Source organism: Camelus bactrianus, chromosome 7 (genome assembly GCF_048773025.1).
Source record: "Camelus bactrianus isolate YW-2024 breed Bactrian camel chromosome 7, ASM4877302v1, whole genome shotgun sequence".
Classification (NCBI taxonomy): Eukaryota; Metazoa; Chordata; class Mammalia; order Artiodactyla; family Camelidae; genus Camelus; species Camelus bactrianus.
The window spans coordinates 1,224,266-1,239,841 of record NC_133545.1 but is presented as its reverse complement, the minus strand read 5'-3'; the positions used below and the strand labels follow the sequence as shown (position 1 = coordinate 1,239,841).

Sequence of the window (15,576 nt, the reverse complement as noted above, 5' to 3'; positions counted from 1 at the left end):
CCCGGGCAGGGCCAAACCTTCAGCACGACAGGCTCACGGTGTATGAGAGTGGACACCTTGGCAGTTGTGAGCGCCCGTCTCTGCTCACCTAGGGCTTCTCACCTCTCTCTCTGCCTCTCTTGCCCAAAGCAAACCCAGTCGCCTCTGTACTGGTGTGGGGGGTGCTGGCAGAGAGAGACGGGGCTCACAGGGCCGCGGGGCCGGCAGGGAGTGGGGCTGATGCGAGTTAACGGAAGGCCCTGGGGGCAGAGCCAGGAGCACAGCTGTGGAGGGGACGGTGGGGCCAGTCCTGAGGGGGGTCGGACTGCTCACCCTGACACTTCCTGCCGCCTGCCTCTGGGCAGGAGCTGGGCAGCAGTGCTTCGGAAACAGCAGACAGAGCAGGTGGGGGCTTTTCTGGGCTCTGCTGAGACCCCCGGAGCTCAGCACCCTGCCTTGGCCTCCCTGGTGTATGTGTGCTGGGAGAACCCCCTGGGGCACCCCCAAGAAGACAAACTTTTGCACATTTTGAAGCAGCCAGACAGGAAGCGTCCCAGTGTCAGGGTGTCTGTGAGGGCAGCAGCGGGGTGCCGGTGTGCGCGGCGGGGACGCCACAGGGCTGTCTCCATCCTTAGAGGACTTTCTGAACACTAAATGCAATTTATTAAAATACGCTTTGTACAAAATTAATTTCCCAAGAGGCTTCTGTATATTACTCTAATTGCTTTTCCTTGACTGACTAATTTTTTAAATAGCAGTTTTATGAAAAAAATCCTAGTATTTCTCGATGAGAAGTGTCTCGGTGGGAATACGGCTCTCAGGGAGGTTTGCGCTCTTTCTAGCTGGGTTTATATATTACCCTCTGTTGACACCACCTTTTGATTAATATTGTGTATAACATTCCTTAATGCATCAGCAGAATTAATTATGCAGAAACATTCAGGCACACCGACATTATATTGATGAAATGACGTTTTATTGACAAAATGACAGTTTAATACTGAGCTTTCCTGAGGCTGTATATCTCACCGGCTGCCTCAGCTTTGTGAGTCTGTCAGAGTCAGGGCGACGTACATCTGTCCATCTCCTCTGGGTGCTCTGGCAGATCTGCGTGGGGCCTTTGAGGGGCACGGGGTGCCTCTGGACAACACTTTGACTTTGGTTAACCTTTTGCACGAATACTGTAGCTGGTTCATTCCCAGTGTATTTATCTGGATATTATATAATATCACATTTCTTTTACAAAAATCTGCATTTCACACCTTTTACTGGCTCGGGCTTGTTTCCCCTGTTTAATAGGTTGAATGGTGTCCCCCCAAAATGTGTGTGTTGAAGTCCTAATCTTTAGTGCCTCGGAAAGTGACCTTATTTAGAGAAGTGGGGCTTTACAGATGGTCTGGCGAAGATGAGGCCAGCAGGGCGGACCCTAATCCAGTGTGACTGGTGTCTTTATAACGAAGGGCAACCCGGACACTGCCGTGAGCTCAGGGAGAATGTCGTGGGAGGACTGGTGTTCTGCCGCCACGAGTCGGGGAACCGCCAGGAGCTGGGAGAGACCCCCAGAACAGGCCCCCCAGGCCTGATCTCAGACTCTGGCCTCCAGACTGGGACGCCGTAGACGCGTGTTGTCTAAGCCGTGCCGTTTCTGCTGGTTGGCTCTGGTGGCCCTGGAAGACCGCCACGTCCAGTTCCCAAGCCGTGAGGATTGTCTTCTGTTCTCTTTCCGTGCGGAGACTGCAGGGGCCGGGCCGGTGCCTGAGGCGGGGCTGTGCAGGCCTTGCTGAGGAGCTGGCCTCTGGGGACCCGGTGGCCCTGGCTGACGTGGGCTTAGACGGTGGTTGCACATGGGTGATGGGGTCTCGGAGCCCCCACGGCTCGGGAACCCATCCTGGCCATGCTGCAGTTCTTGGTACAGGTGCCAGCAAAGCGGGAAACTGAAGCTGGTGGAGGCCAGGCCACAGCCTGGCCACTCACTCCTCAGGGGGTCCCCAGGCCACACCACTTTGTGCCCACGTGGTCCTGCCTCTGTGGCCGCTCGGTGTTTCTTTGTTTAATCCTCACCCCACTGGAGGCAGCCCCGCGTGCAGGCGTGGAGGCCATGGGATGCATCCAAGGGGCAGAGGTGGGCCCACCGGAGAGGAAGTGGCTGGGTCCGCGAGGACAGCTCTGGGACGCGGCAGGTGCACACAGCCCCCCAGCTCCCTCAAGGACAGCGGGCGTCTTCCCCATGGCGTTGCTACTCGGGGTCAGAGGCAGGTCAGGCGCTGCTACTCAGCAGAGCCGCCTGGCACCTAGGCTGACGTGCTGGTTTCCAGCACCCTCGGGCCGGTGGGAATCCACATCCCTCTTAGAGCACTATCTTAATTGGCAATCTCAGCAGAGAGGGCCAAGAACGAACGGGGCCATTACTTGGTGCAGCCTCATCCGCTCGGCTGTGCCATGAACATTCATCAGAAGGGCCACGGATGTATTTATCATTATTACTGAGGCTGCCGGCGTTACTTTCGTCATTTCTCCATTATGCGGGTCGATGGCCGCGCTGGCAAGTCAGCCCTGCCAGCGCTGCGCTCACTGGCACCTGCCAGCCAGGCCGGGGGGCTGGTCCTGGCCCAGTGACTCGGCCCCGACCATCCCCATCGGTGGGGCCCTGCACCCACTGTGCAGAGCCAGGATTTCTGCCCTGGAGTTAGGGCTGGCCCTGGTCTCAGTATCAACTCAGCTGTAAATCATGGCTATTCCTGCCTGGGAGGAAGATGCTCTTTTGAGACCACCTCTGCTGTGAAGGGCAGTCCCGCTGTCCAGCCAGGCTGCTCCTGCTGCCTCATTGGATGGTGGCAGGAGGCGGCCTTCAGCATCTTTGGGTTAGGCTTGCCCAAGCAGAGGGCACAGCCTCGGGCAGCCTGTCCAGGGATGGCTGGGATTCAGATCGAGGGTCCGCGCTCTGCATCTGGGGGCCCCAGTCCGATGTCAGAGCTTCCCAGAGGGCCCGTGGTCAGCGGCCCCCCCAGGGGCATCGCCGTCATCTGGCTCCGTCCCCCCAGCAGGGCAGCTGACAGCTGAGGGCGATGGCGGAGGTACAGGGCCACCGCTGACCCTCAGGTCACGTAGCCTCATGCTGGGTCCCTGGTGGACACAGGCATTCCATGCTGCCAGCTGTGCCCGCTGCCCCCACCTGTCCGGCATTCATGGTCCTCGCCGGGGGGGGGGGAGGCGGAGAGCTCCCCACAGGCCTGGCCCTATGCCTGCGGGCTTCTGGCGCGAAGGTCAGGGTCTGCCTGCTCCCCGAACTCATGTCAGAGCTGGACATGACCGTTCACAAATTCTTTGCCAGTGTGGTAGGTAACAGGTAATATCTCCTGACTTTCTTTCTTTAGTTACCAAAGATGTTGAATTTTTTAAAATGCATACATAATTGGCCACTTGATTGGACCTGGGTATCCATACGCGGTGAAACCACGTCACAGTCAAGATAAGGAACATATGCAACATCTCCCCAAATCTCCTGTGCTCTTCTGAAGCCTTTCTCCCCCCGCCCCACTGCCCATTCCCAAGCAGTCCCCAACCTGCTCTCTGTCACTACAGATCGTGGACGTTGTGTATAGATTATAGGTTATAGGTCACATGTAGACTATAGAATGTGTCCACTGCAGAGAATGGACTCTCATCTGGCTTCTTTCACTCAGCATGACTAGTTTGAGATTCAACCATGTTGCATCATGTATCACCAGTTCATTCTTTTTTAGAAATTGTGGTAAAAAACACATTCTTAGGTAACATATTTTGCCACTTTTCACCACGAGGTGCTCAGCTTTGTCTTACTGATTTACAAACACCCTTTACAGACTGAAGGACTTACCTTTTGGTTATCGCATCTATTGCAATTATTTTCCCCTGATTTTAATTTATAATTTAATTTTGCTATTTTAAAAACATGTGTCAGTATTTTAAGAGTAGTACTGTTTGCTTGCTTACAAAGACTGGTACTCGTAACAAAGAGAAACAGGGCCAAGTTCTGGGTTATCTAAGATGGCCTGCGACGCTCTGGGCATCTCTCTCTCTCAATGGGTATTTTTGTCTCGGGGAGAACACAACAGGACGCTTCCATCTCAGCGACTGGGGGAAGCAGGAAAGCCAGTCGGGAGGTGAGCGGTTCCCGAACACAGTGAAATCTGCACAGAGAAACTGGGGAAAGGGTTCTTCCAGTGTTCCAGCTGCAGTCTTGTTTCGCCCACGTTCCCAGGCGCAGGAAGGATTTGCTTCCCTGTGCAGTCTGTGACGACGTCTTACAGCGTTCTCAACGTCCAAAACTCCTTAGCACCCGTTTCCAGCCCCCTCTTCCTCATGCTCGCCCTGCAAAATTCCACGCTGATTACACGAATGTTTTCTTTGTGTTCACACGTTTGCAGCGGAAAGACAGCCACGCTGACCGGTCTCACCTCAAGTGGGTGGTCTTGGACCTAACTGCTTGTCCCCCCCTCACTCCCACTTGCCCCCCCAGCAGCCTCCATAGTGATAGGTTTGTCGAGGCTGACATTTCATATGAACGGGATCACACACTGTGTGGCCGGCCTCTGTCACTCGGTGTCATGTTCTCGAGGACCAACCTCGATGTAGTCTGTGTCACCGCTTACTCTCTTTTTACTCCAAATACAATTTCCGTGCGTGGATAGACCACATTTTACTTATGTATTCATCGGTTGATGGACATTTGGATTGTTTCCACCCTTGGTCGCTAGGAAAAGTGTTGCTGTGAGCTTCCGTGTGCAAGTTTTGTGTGGATGTACGTTTTCATCTGCCTTGAGAATCTCCTTAGGAGGGGACTTGCGACGTCCGGTGGTGACACTGCATGTAACGTTCTGAGGAATGTGTTACGGCAGCTGATGCTGGTGCACATCAGCTTCCAAACTGCGTTTCGAAGTCCCCTCACTGGTGGTGGGCGAGGCTTCCTCCGCGTCCTGGCAACACCTCTACTACCTGTCTTTTCACTGTAGCATCCCGGTGAGGCGGGAAGCCCCGTAAAAGACCGGCAGGACCCCTAGGCAGGGCCGCTGCTCTCCTCCCAGCACCGTCCGGTTCCCTGGCCCAGAGGCTCTGTCTCACTTTTTTGCCTCTAAAGCGGCTAACTTACACCTAGAATTCTATTGGTTCCCTGAGCTCACTTCTGATTGGTTATTTCCTTCACTCTTGATTGGTTATTACTCTCACTTCTGATTGGTTATTACTCTCACTTCTGATTGGTCCACTTTGCTAACTTCTGATTGGTCCACTTGTAGTACTTCATTTGCATGGAGCTCACTCCTGATTGGCCTATTTCTACAAAGCTTGTTTCTGGTTGGTCAACTTCTGTTGTACTTTATTTGCATACGATGTTGCGAAGTATAAAACTGGCAGCCTATAAAAGGTCTGTGTAAACCTACCGCTGGAATTCAGAACTTGGAGTGTTAAGTGGTTTGGCCTCTTGGTGTAATAAACCGAGTTCTCTGGCTCTGCGCGTGCTGCTTGGTTTTGTGCCCGGATCCAGGTTGCTGTCGCAACTGAGCTGTAACACCCGAGCTGTGACACATTTTTCCGTAGCACTGGTGGGCGTGACAGGCCGTCCTGTCCTGGGTTTGGTTTCTTTTGCCTGATGCCAAGGATGTTGGTTATTGGTCATCGGAGTATTTTCATTGAAGAAATGTCTATTCAGATCCTTTGATGATTTTTTTAATGGGTCATTTGTCTTTTCATTGTTGAATTGTAAGAGTTCTTTATGTATTCTAGATACAAGTTCCTTTTCAGATGCGTGATTTGTAAACATTTTCTCCCCTTCTGTGGGCTGTCTTTTCACTTTCTTGGTGGTGTCCGTGGAAGCTCAAAGACGTGTCATTTTTGTGGAGTACAGTTTGCTTTTCTTTCATACCGTTTGCTTTTCTTTCGTCGCTCATGCATTTAGTGTCATTTGTAAGGTGGCTTTACATAACCCAGGTCACAGATATCTGCTAGTACGTTTTCTTTGAAGAATTTTATAGTTTTGGCTTTTAAACTTAGGTTTATGATCCTTAGAAGTTAACTTTTCGCTAGGGTATAAAGAAGTCAAGATCATCCTTTGCACGTGGCTTTCCAGTTGCCCTAGGACCACTTGTTGAAAAAGCTATTACTTCCTCCCTGAGTTGTCTTGGCTTGTGTCTCTTCTTATAAGGGCCCTAACTTCATCACAAGGGCTTGCATCAGGCGGCGATCTCCAGAGAAACAGAACCAACAGGGTGTGTGTGTGTGGAAAGAGATTTCCTGTAAGAAATTGGAGGCTGGCAAGCCTAGCAGACACTCAGGAGGCCAGCAGACCGTCCCGTCTGCCCGCTGTTGTGGGGCGTTGGCTGTAGAAGCCACGGCAGTTGCCCAAGGCCTGGCCCCGCTACCCCAAGGCAGGATGAGCTGCAGCTCAAAGATCAGACCAAGGCCCGTCTTGCCCTGAATCCGCCCCCTTGTTGAGCCGCCCCTGCTGCCCTGCTCAGCGCCTCTGCCACAGGTTTTCCTCAAGAGCACCTGCGTCTCTGCCTCGAGCTTTGCTTCCAGAGAGGCTGCCCTTTGTGAAACAGTCTGATCCCCCTGGTGTGCAGAAGACAGGAAGGGAAATTAACTCAGGACTTACATTTTCTAGAGGGCAGCCGACTGGGTGACCGACAGGGATGTCACACTGCCCTTCTGTCTCTTGGGTGTGAAGAGAATCGGCTCCAGCCACAGGTCGGCCGGGGCAGCAGCAGAAAACCAGGCGAAGAGCAAGTTCCCGGAGAAGATCCAGCCTCTTCACTGTTCCTTCCTGAGTCATTTACATGAGCATTTTCTGACTGCAGCGTGGAAGGGGCTGATGGATAAGCAGAAGAGCAGCACTGCTGTGTCTCCGGACCGATCGAATGTGCCCGAATGGTCAGAAGGTCGCTTGGGCAGCCGCGTGGGCCTCCGCTCCAGCGTCAGCCCGGGACCCGCGTGTCCGCAGATGTGGGAAGTGCGCTGCCACCCGGGAAGTCTCACTGCCTGTAACCGCTGCATCAGCATGCACGGCCGAGTCCTCTAGGAAGCCGGCCGAGGCGTGGACGGATTAGCATAATGAAGTGAAAGGGAATATTGGCATTTTGTGTATCCACAGTCTGATGATGCTCTGTGAAAAGAGATATCTCAGCACTAATGGAGATGTAATGGATGTAAAACTGCGGTTCTTATGGTGACTCAGAAGGCAAAGAGCTGGCTTGTGAAATAGATAAGATTGCAGGGAGCAGCCGGGATCCCAAGGCATTAATCCCAGCCGTATTTCTGGTGCCAAACACTAATAAGTCAGTGATTGTTCTAATTCCTCCAGGTACCACCAATATTTATTGTATTCTGCGGATCAGGCTTGCCTGCGATGAGTAAATCAATGAGAGCCTTTCATAATTTCCTCTCTTCTCCCTCAACACCACGCCCACGGCACAAGGCCACGTGCTGTTGTCCACGTGACGTCGGGGTAGGGGACAGGAGGGGCGCATCAGCGGGAGTTCCAGACTCGGGGACGGAAGCGCTGTGATTCGAGGCACCCCGCTCTCCTGCCTGAGCCATGGTGGCCTTGGGGACAGGTGATGACCCCATTCACACCTTCCCTGAGACGTGACACAGGGCTCCGTGTGCAGGGCGGTGCTGGCTCCAGGCCCGCAGGCCTCTAAGCTCCCTAGTCCCTCGGCCTCGGAGGAAGGATAGGGGAGGAAGGGGGAGCCAGGGCGCTGTTCCCTCTCTGAGACTCGGGGCGTCCTGGGCAGCTGCTGGGGCCTCCTCCCGGCCCCCCGGCCCTTGGAGTCTAGGCACCAGTCCTCCTTTTGTCCTCCTGCATTAGGGTGTTGGTGGCGTCAGTGGCTGCAGTTTCTGAGAACTCCCCACCCCAGCTCGATGTCCCAGCCCCTCCACTCCTGAGACCCAGCGCCCTGCATCGCTTCCCTTCGCCTTAAGCCTCCCCGTCTTTGCTGCCTCTGGGTTGGACCCCCACTCCTGTCCCGCTCTTGTGCTTCGAGGTCTGGGACTCGCCATCGTTTATCTTCTGTGACACGGTCGCCCTGGCTGTTTGGTAGAGCCCAGGGACTTGCTGCTCAGAAGAGAGTTTTTCAGTGCACGAAGCAAAATATGTGGGCTTGGAAAGAAAACGGTTGTATTGAAACATATGTATCAAAACATCCACAGAAACATGTTAGAGCACCAGGCGCACCTCTTAACCGGTGCCTCCGAGGGCGAGGCCCCGGGGCTCGGACACGTGTGTGTTTTGGAGGAATGACGTGTGTAAACAACACTCTGAGGTCTCTGCAGAAACGTGGCGCCTGCGGAGAAGTCCGCAACCGCGTGGCATTAGACGTGACTTTGTGCTGGTGACCGAGACGCCAGGCAAGCTCGTGTGACGGTGCCTTGCTTCCGCTTTCACAGGTAAAGGGCCAAGTTTTAGGTGGAGCTTAGTGAAAATAGAGACATAATTATTTCCCATCCAAGTGCAGGGACTCCTGAGTTTCCCACAGGCCTCTTGGGGGTCTACGACACCCCGACAAACAGCCCTGCATAGATGAGACCAACGTCCCTGGAGTTTCTGGCTGAGACTTGCCGCCCTTCCCCCAACCGGCCACTTCGTGTACCCGGTTTCTGAGTGACTGCTGCCCTCCTGGTCCCCCCCTGCGGCCTCAGCCCTGGGGCCACTCCGTGTAGGGTGGAAGTCCTTTGGTCTCCAAGGCTGAGTGTTCTCGGCAGGCACCCGTAGGGGTGCGACAGGAACCCCCCTTTCCCGAGGTTGCCTTTGATTTGAAACCGGGTTTAACTTCCAAAGCCCTTCAGGTGTCTCCTCCTTAGAGGGTGTGGATGAGGGCAGATCGGCTCCCCCCTCCCCCGAGCAGAACTCCACTTTTAATATTTTAGGGCAAAGATCGAATAATATATTTTCTCATGGGAGACAGCTTCCTGGCCCCAAACAAGCCATTAGTCAGAGGTGGTGCGGGCAGCCTCCTGTCCTAGCTGGAGTCACGTGCATGCGTCTCTGGCCACCAGAGCCCCGAACTGGGTCAGAGACGGACGTTGTCTCCGGTGTTGAGGGGTGACGGCGGGAGCAGGGGCCAAGCCCTGCAGCACAGCCGACCTTTGTGCAGGGATCCCCCCCCACCCTGCACTAGGGTCACAGGACTGGAACGCTCCCCCAGTCAAAGACCCAAGTAAATTCAGGCAAATGCTGGTGAAAGACAGAAAAAAAATCAGCGAAACCAGTTGTTCAACGTAATTGTTTTCTCCTTCCCCCTTTAATTAAATTGACTGGTCTGGGTGAAAAATGACCAGTGCGCCCTGTGTCTGTGGATGCCACCCTGACCTGTCACTGCCGGGGTCGTGGGGTCCCGGTCAGCGGTGCCTTACTCTACACGTCGTCAGTGTCTTCCAGCCGCAGGAACAGAGCTGCGCAGCCTGGGGGCTTAAGCGCCGGAAATTCACCGGATCGCTCGGGAGGCTGGAGGCCTGGGACCTGGGCGCCGGCAGGGGGTTCCTGCTGAGGCCGGGAGGAGGATCCGCTTGGGCCCTCCTCCGGCTCCAGGTGGTTCGCTGCAACCTCTGGCGATTCGGGGCTTCCAGAAGCACCCCCCCTTCTCTGCCTCTGTCTTCACACGGTATTCTCCCCATGGACATCTGTCTCTGTGTCCACATTTTCCTGAGGACATTCATATGGGTCCAGCCTAAAGCTCTCCTCTTCACTTGACCACACCTGCAATGACCCTGCAAATGAGGTCGCATTCTGAGCTACAGGCTTAGAACTCCGATGTGTGAGTTTGGGGGGATGTAATTCAGCTCAGAATGCACGGTATAGCTTATGAAATTGGGGGCTTCTCGAAGCGGGAACTGTGTCTCCAGCTCTCTTGTCTCTCAGACACGTGCTGGAATTGAGCAAATCCCAGGTGAGGCGAATGCACACCGACCTCAGGCCCACACTCGGGTAGACCCGACAAGGATGGGGACAGGGGAGCCGGCAGAAGCCACCCCACTTGAAACACGTCCTTCTCCGTGTGTTCTCGTATCCAGCTGCTTCTCTTCCCATCGGGGGAGGCGCTCCACGGCGGGGGTGGGGGCGGGGGCAGGGAGCTATAACTCTGCAGCACGGGAACTGCAGGCCTGTCAGGCAGCACGTTTGTCCCCACGTTTGGCTGATTAACACTTGTCGGCTGATGTTCAGACGGTTGCACCGTTGCCGGAAGAGCCGAGCTTTCTGCTGCCAGATGGAAGGTGGCCAGCCCAGGACTTGGGGGCTCCTCCTCTGTGGGACAGACCTCGGGTGGCCCTTTTGGGGGGCAGGCCCTCCGTGCAGCCGTGTCTGCTGCTCTCTGCGAGCTTTGGGGGAGAGTCCTGTGTAAGCGGAAGTATGAGGGAGCAGGAAGAATGTGGGGAGACCACACGCCAGGCTCAGCTCTGCCCCGTGATTGTGGGCGTGTCATTTACCCACCTTGGGCCTCGGAGTCCCATCTGTTCAGGAAGGAGCGCGAAGAACGAGCCAGGCCCCTCCAGTCCTCGTGGCTCATCTGTGATCCTCCACCTGCCCAGGGTACAGCCGCGCTCTTGGCCACAGGGGTGCCGGCCCAGCCCAGGACTTCCGATGTGTCTGTCTTAATGAGGGGTTGTCTGGTCACATGGACTAGACACCCCCCGCCTAGCCGGGGTAGGTGGGCTTTGCTGCAAGGATACCCAGGCCACCCCATGGCCGCCCAAGGCAGAAGCAAAACGGCCGGGCCAAATGTACCGCAGAACTGGGCTGTCCAGGACGGGCTCCTCCCTGTCACGGGGGACACGTGTGTGCACACATGCCTTCCGCCGCCTCAGCGCTGGCTGGTTCAATCCGTTTGCTCTTCCATTCAAGTCCCCACCCTCACTACTGACTCCTGGTCTCTTAGTTCAAATTCTCTAGGACAAGAGGAGAAATTGAGTGGCTTCGGGCGGGGGTGGGTTGATTCTCCTTCGGCAGGGGGCTCGTCTTCAGTGTGATCGACTGAGGAAGAAGCTTAGAAGAGAGAAAATTCCAGAGGGCAGAGGCTGGGGCCGCGTCTCCAGGAAGGGGTGTGGGGGGGCCAAAACACCGTGAGATTTCGGTTTCAATGAAACGGATCCCAAAGCGGTGGCCCGGACGTTTGCAGTCCGTGTAGCTGTGGTTTGCTGCCTCCCTCGACATCCACGCTGCTGGCAGGGGTCCTCAGCCTGAGTCTTGGTGGGGGGAAGGGCCCCCTCCCCTGCAGAGGCCGAGGGGACCCGTCCACCCTCGTCCCAGCCCGTGTCTGGGCCAGTCCGTCATGGTCCCGCACACATGTTGAGCCTCCAGGTGGTGGCACAGTGATGTAGGGCCGGGTAGAAACGTTCACAGGACGGCGTCATTGGTGGCAGCCCGAGCCCCAGCCAGCCTGTGCCTGCTCCCGATTCTGCCGCCGGCCCCTCTGCTTCCCGCCGTTTTGTAAGCCTTCTACTCAGCCCACGAACTATCTGATGTATTTCCAGTAAGTTCCTTTTTTGCCGGTTAAGCAAATCTCCTGTTTCTCATAGCCAAGAACCCCAACTACTTGGCATTTAGCAGATGACTGCTGAGTAAACGAGTGATGAAATGGCAGCTGTGGATGGCAGAGGACAGCTGGCTGAGGTTTTAAGGAGCACGGACTGCCCCTGAGGGCAGGTCCCCCGGTAGCGCCGGCCGGGTGCCTGGGGCCCGGGCGGCCCTGCGGCAGCCGTGGGTTAGCAACCTGGCAGGCCCAGGACCAGCTCTTGTCGCGCCTCCACACGCTGCCTTTACCTCTCCCCACCTGCCCCGTACGGTCAGCGAGGAGACTACATGACAAATATTTATTGAGCATATGTCTTAGACCAGCAAAGGCGAGGAGCGCCTGACCCGTGATGCCGCTAAAAACAGCGAGCGCTGGATATCCCCATAAAGCCGTCTTCGTGCATATTTACAAGGACGTTTACAGAGGCATTCTTGGGGCAAAGGGTTTGGTCGTTTGAAATTTGGAGAGATAATGCTAAATTGCAGCCTTGCTCCGGGCCACGGACCGAAGGGCGTGCTTCCCAGCCCCCACCCACGTTTCCCCTTTGCCTGTCAGCTGGGTGGGAAAGCCTGGCTCACTGTGGTCCTCATTTGCTTTTCTGTTTTCATTACAGGTGAGGCAGGCGCTCTTTTCCTACGTATGAAACCATCTGTATTTCCTAAGGCAAGTTCCAAACCTCTCAACTGTCGATTTTTCCATCAATGAAACGGGTAGCGGCGAGAATCAGGCGAGGCGGGGTCCACTCAAGACTTCGTTACCGAGGGTGCAGCCAGGCATGAGACGAGGGTGTGTGAAACGGTCACAGGAGAAGAAGCAAAAAGCTGCAGGATTTTGTGAAATGTGCGCTGAGCACGCAATGTTGAAAACCCAGCCCCTCCCAGTCAGACAGATTCTGGTCCCCTGGGCTGAGCTAAGGCAGCAAGTCCACTGCTGTCAGGGCGCAAGGTTGTGGATGGACTGACTGGCCCTTGACCAAGAGGTCCTCTGGTGGATGGAAAGCGAGGCCCTTCCACACCCGGGGCTCACCCTCGGGAACCCTGTGCGCCTTCCTTGGGGGCTCTCAGCACCTTCCCCCAGCACCCTCACCACCCCTGCCTCCCGCTGGCCTCCGAGGGCACTCCTGGGGGTCCCTGCCTTCCAGGCATTGACTTTCAGAATGCTGCCCTCCCTCTGCAGAGAACCCTCCCCCTGCTTCTGGAGTCTTCTTTCTTTTTTTGAGCTCTCCCTCCGCAGCTGAAGCTTCCCACAGATGCCCCGTGATTTGATGTAAAACAGAGGAGGCCGCCCCACCTCCACACCTTAGCTGGTCCCTCACCCTCCAGGTTTCTGCTCCCCATCCTCTGAGAATAACCACCCGAGTCTTGCTTTAGGGTGAAACTGTGGGCACCGTGTTAAAGCCGTTCTTAAGATAATTAAAAGTATCAAAAGCAAATCCACCAAGTTTCCTTCTGAGTAAAAGGAGGATCTTTAGGTATCAAATAACCCAGGTGGGTTCTTTCGGACGCTGACCTGGGTGGGAGCCCCGCCCTCTTTTCTCTTCTCCATGCAGCCCTCCTGGGGTAGTGAAGGTGCCAAGGACGCAGGCAGCTGCTCCCGGCTAGAAGGTGCTTAGCTGTGCCCCTCCCCATGAGAAGGTGCTTCTTATTCCAATCAGTGGTGTTTGCGGGTAACTTAGAGCCTTTGGTCCAAGGTTGTTTACCTGCCCAGGGACACCAATAAGTCCCTGAACGATGGCTCAGCTCCAGCTCCCAGGGACCCAGGTCTGGCTCCAGAACAATTGACTCAGTTGTTTAAGAAGGTTGTGTACATTAAAACAGCCATACATCACGGTAATGAATCCACCAGCATGGAGGGAAATTCATTGCACGTCTGCTGTGCGGGCTGTTACCCCGGTGCTCCGGGCACGTGCCTTTGAGGGCGTTAATGCAGATGGAATGTGGTATCAACACACCGACCCCCTGAACAGGAAAAGTCACACATTCAGAGGGCAGAGGAGAAAAAGAACCCCAAACCCCCAGCGCGTACGTCTTTAGTGCTGTGAGATTTCTTGGGGCCAACAGTTCAGCAAGGAGAATTTAGAAACGTTTCATTTCAACCCTTGGAAGGATTTCAGCATAATTTGCTGGGGCTCCTTAAGTGAGGTAAAAGCATCTCTCAGGCTCCTGGGGTAATAAAAAAGGGGGAAGGGGCTGTTTGTGTGCATGTGAGTTCCCGGCCGCTGCTGACACGCTTCCTACTCTCCCAGCCAAGCCCGTCCGCCCAGGCCAGCGGGGATGGCCGGCAGCAGTGTCTGGGGAGGCACAGGACGCCCGGAGCAGGACGCGCGCCTGCCAGGCACCCCAAGGTCAGCTGTCTCCGAAACGCGTTCATTTGGAAGTGAAAACGCTGATGCATTTAGGCAGAGTCCTCATCTGATTTCCATTTGCAAATGAACAGGAATGATTTCTTCCACTTACCCTTGGTGATTAACCGCTGGCAGTCAGCGTGGCACAAACAAATGAACATGCCCCACTTTTCAGCTTCAGCAGCTGGACCCTTCAGGAAGGTCACAGCTCAGGGTTCTGGCTGGGAGTGGACGTGCGCAGGTGACCCTGCAGGCGCTGCACCTCGAGTTTGGGGTCCGGGCCGGCTCTGGGCTCCAGCTCTCCCAGTCCACTCCCAAGCCTGTTGTGGGCTCTTCCCAGAGGAGGCTCCCTGGGGGAAGCTGCCTCTGGCTTTTGTGAAGGACGCTGCTGGCTGCTGGCTGCTGGTGGTGCCAGTGTGGGCAAAGCAGTCGTGGGCTTGCTTGGACGTTTATTCCGGGATCGGGACACTCTCCAAAGGGAGCTCTGTGAAGGGGCAGGCCACCCGCCTGGAGGTAATCAGAACCTGCCTCTCTGCATCTCCGTGGTCCTCCCCCTGGAGCTGCCCTCTGAGCAGCTCCTCACGCCTCTCAGAGCCAGAGCCTCAGCTTCCTTGGGCAGCAGCGGAGAAACTCAGGGCCATTCGTTGAGAAAGAGAAAAGAAACCCTCTTCCAGGTCCGTGTGTTTCACATACTGAATAAATTTGACCTTGGGGAGCCCGCTGGCAGCATTCAATCTGGAACAGGCATTTTGTCCTCACCTGAATCCCCCACGGGGCAAGGGGAGGGCCTAGGACGGACACGGTCAGTGAGGGGGTTAGGGAGAGGGAAGCTGTCTGGCGATGAAAAACCTAAGACTAGAATTTTTTCTAAAGACCGTTTTAGGGGAAGGCAGGGCGTGCTTTTAGCACGAGGAGGTGCTGGCTTCAACCCCCAAAGCCGCCATTACAAACAAACAGACAAAAAGAGAGTTTTACCGCTGACCGTCCACCCCCAGCCTTCCTGCTCCAGCCCCCGTGCCGGCCCAGATCCGTCCCGCCGGGCCCCCCAGGCCCGTCCATCCAAGTGCAGAGCTGTGCAGCCAAGTAGCTGCCGGCTCTCCTTCCCCCGTCCCACCCCCCCCCGCCCGCGCAGCCAGGCGCCCTACCTCCGCGCCAGCCGTCCTGCGTCCGCTAAGCGTCGTGTTTTCTGAGGGCTCGCGGCTGTGTCTCTCCTCAGTCGAAACTAGCTTCCTGTGCGACCGATCTGATTTCACAGTTCTAACTCCCAGACCAACATCCTCACCCTCCACCTCTGGTCAGAGCTCCAGATGGCGTTCATCAGCCGCCTGTTTGAGGTCTCCACCTGGGTGTCTCGCAGGCACCCCAAACTCAATACGCCCGAGGCCGGACTGCCCCCTCAGCCCCAAGTCTGCAGCTCGTCTGGAGCAGGGCCAGCCCGGGACCCCCTTCCCCCGGTGGGTAAGTCCCCCGGACTCCCCACCCTCAGCCCACACAGCGGACCCACCACCAGGACGCCTGGAGCCTCCTGCACGGCACCCGAGTGGGCTCCTCCTTTTCGCCCAAAGCCTCGCCAGTTCTGCCCTTGACTTCAGCAGCAGCTCGCTGCTCTCTCTGCACTGGCTTTGGCTTCTTGAACCCATGTCTCGCAGTGAAGCCAGAACGACATTGTGGACATTCAGAACCACCTCCTCAGCAGCTTCCCGCACGTGAAGT

General features: G+C 55.8%; 1 long non-coding RNA gene across 1 annotated transcript in view; it reads left to right on the top strand.

Moving 5' to 3' along the window:
* LOC141578095 (uncharacterized) overlaps window positions 1-12,940 on the top strand; it is a 35,316-nt gene extending 22,376 nt beyond the window's left edge. Inside the window, exon 3 of the long non-coding RNA XR_012507967.1 lies at window positions 12,133-12,940. This is a non-coding gene — a long non-coding RNA (uncharacterized LOC141578095). The remainder of the gene's footprint in view (window positions 1-12,132) is intronic.
* The last annotated feature ends 2,636 nt before the right edge of the window (window positions 12,941-15,576 follow it).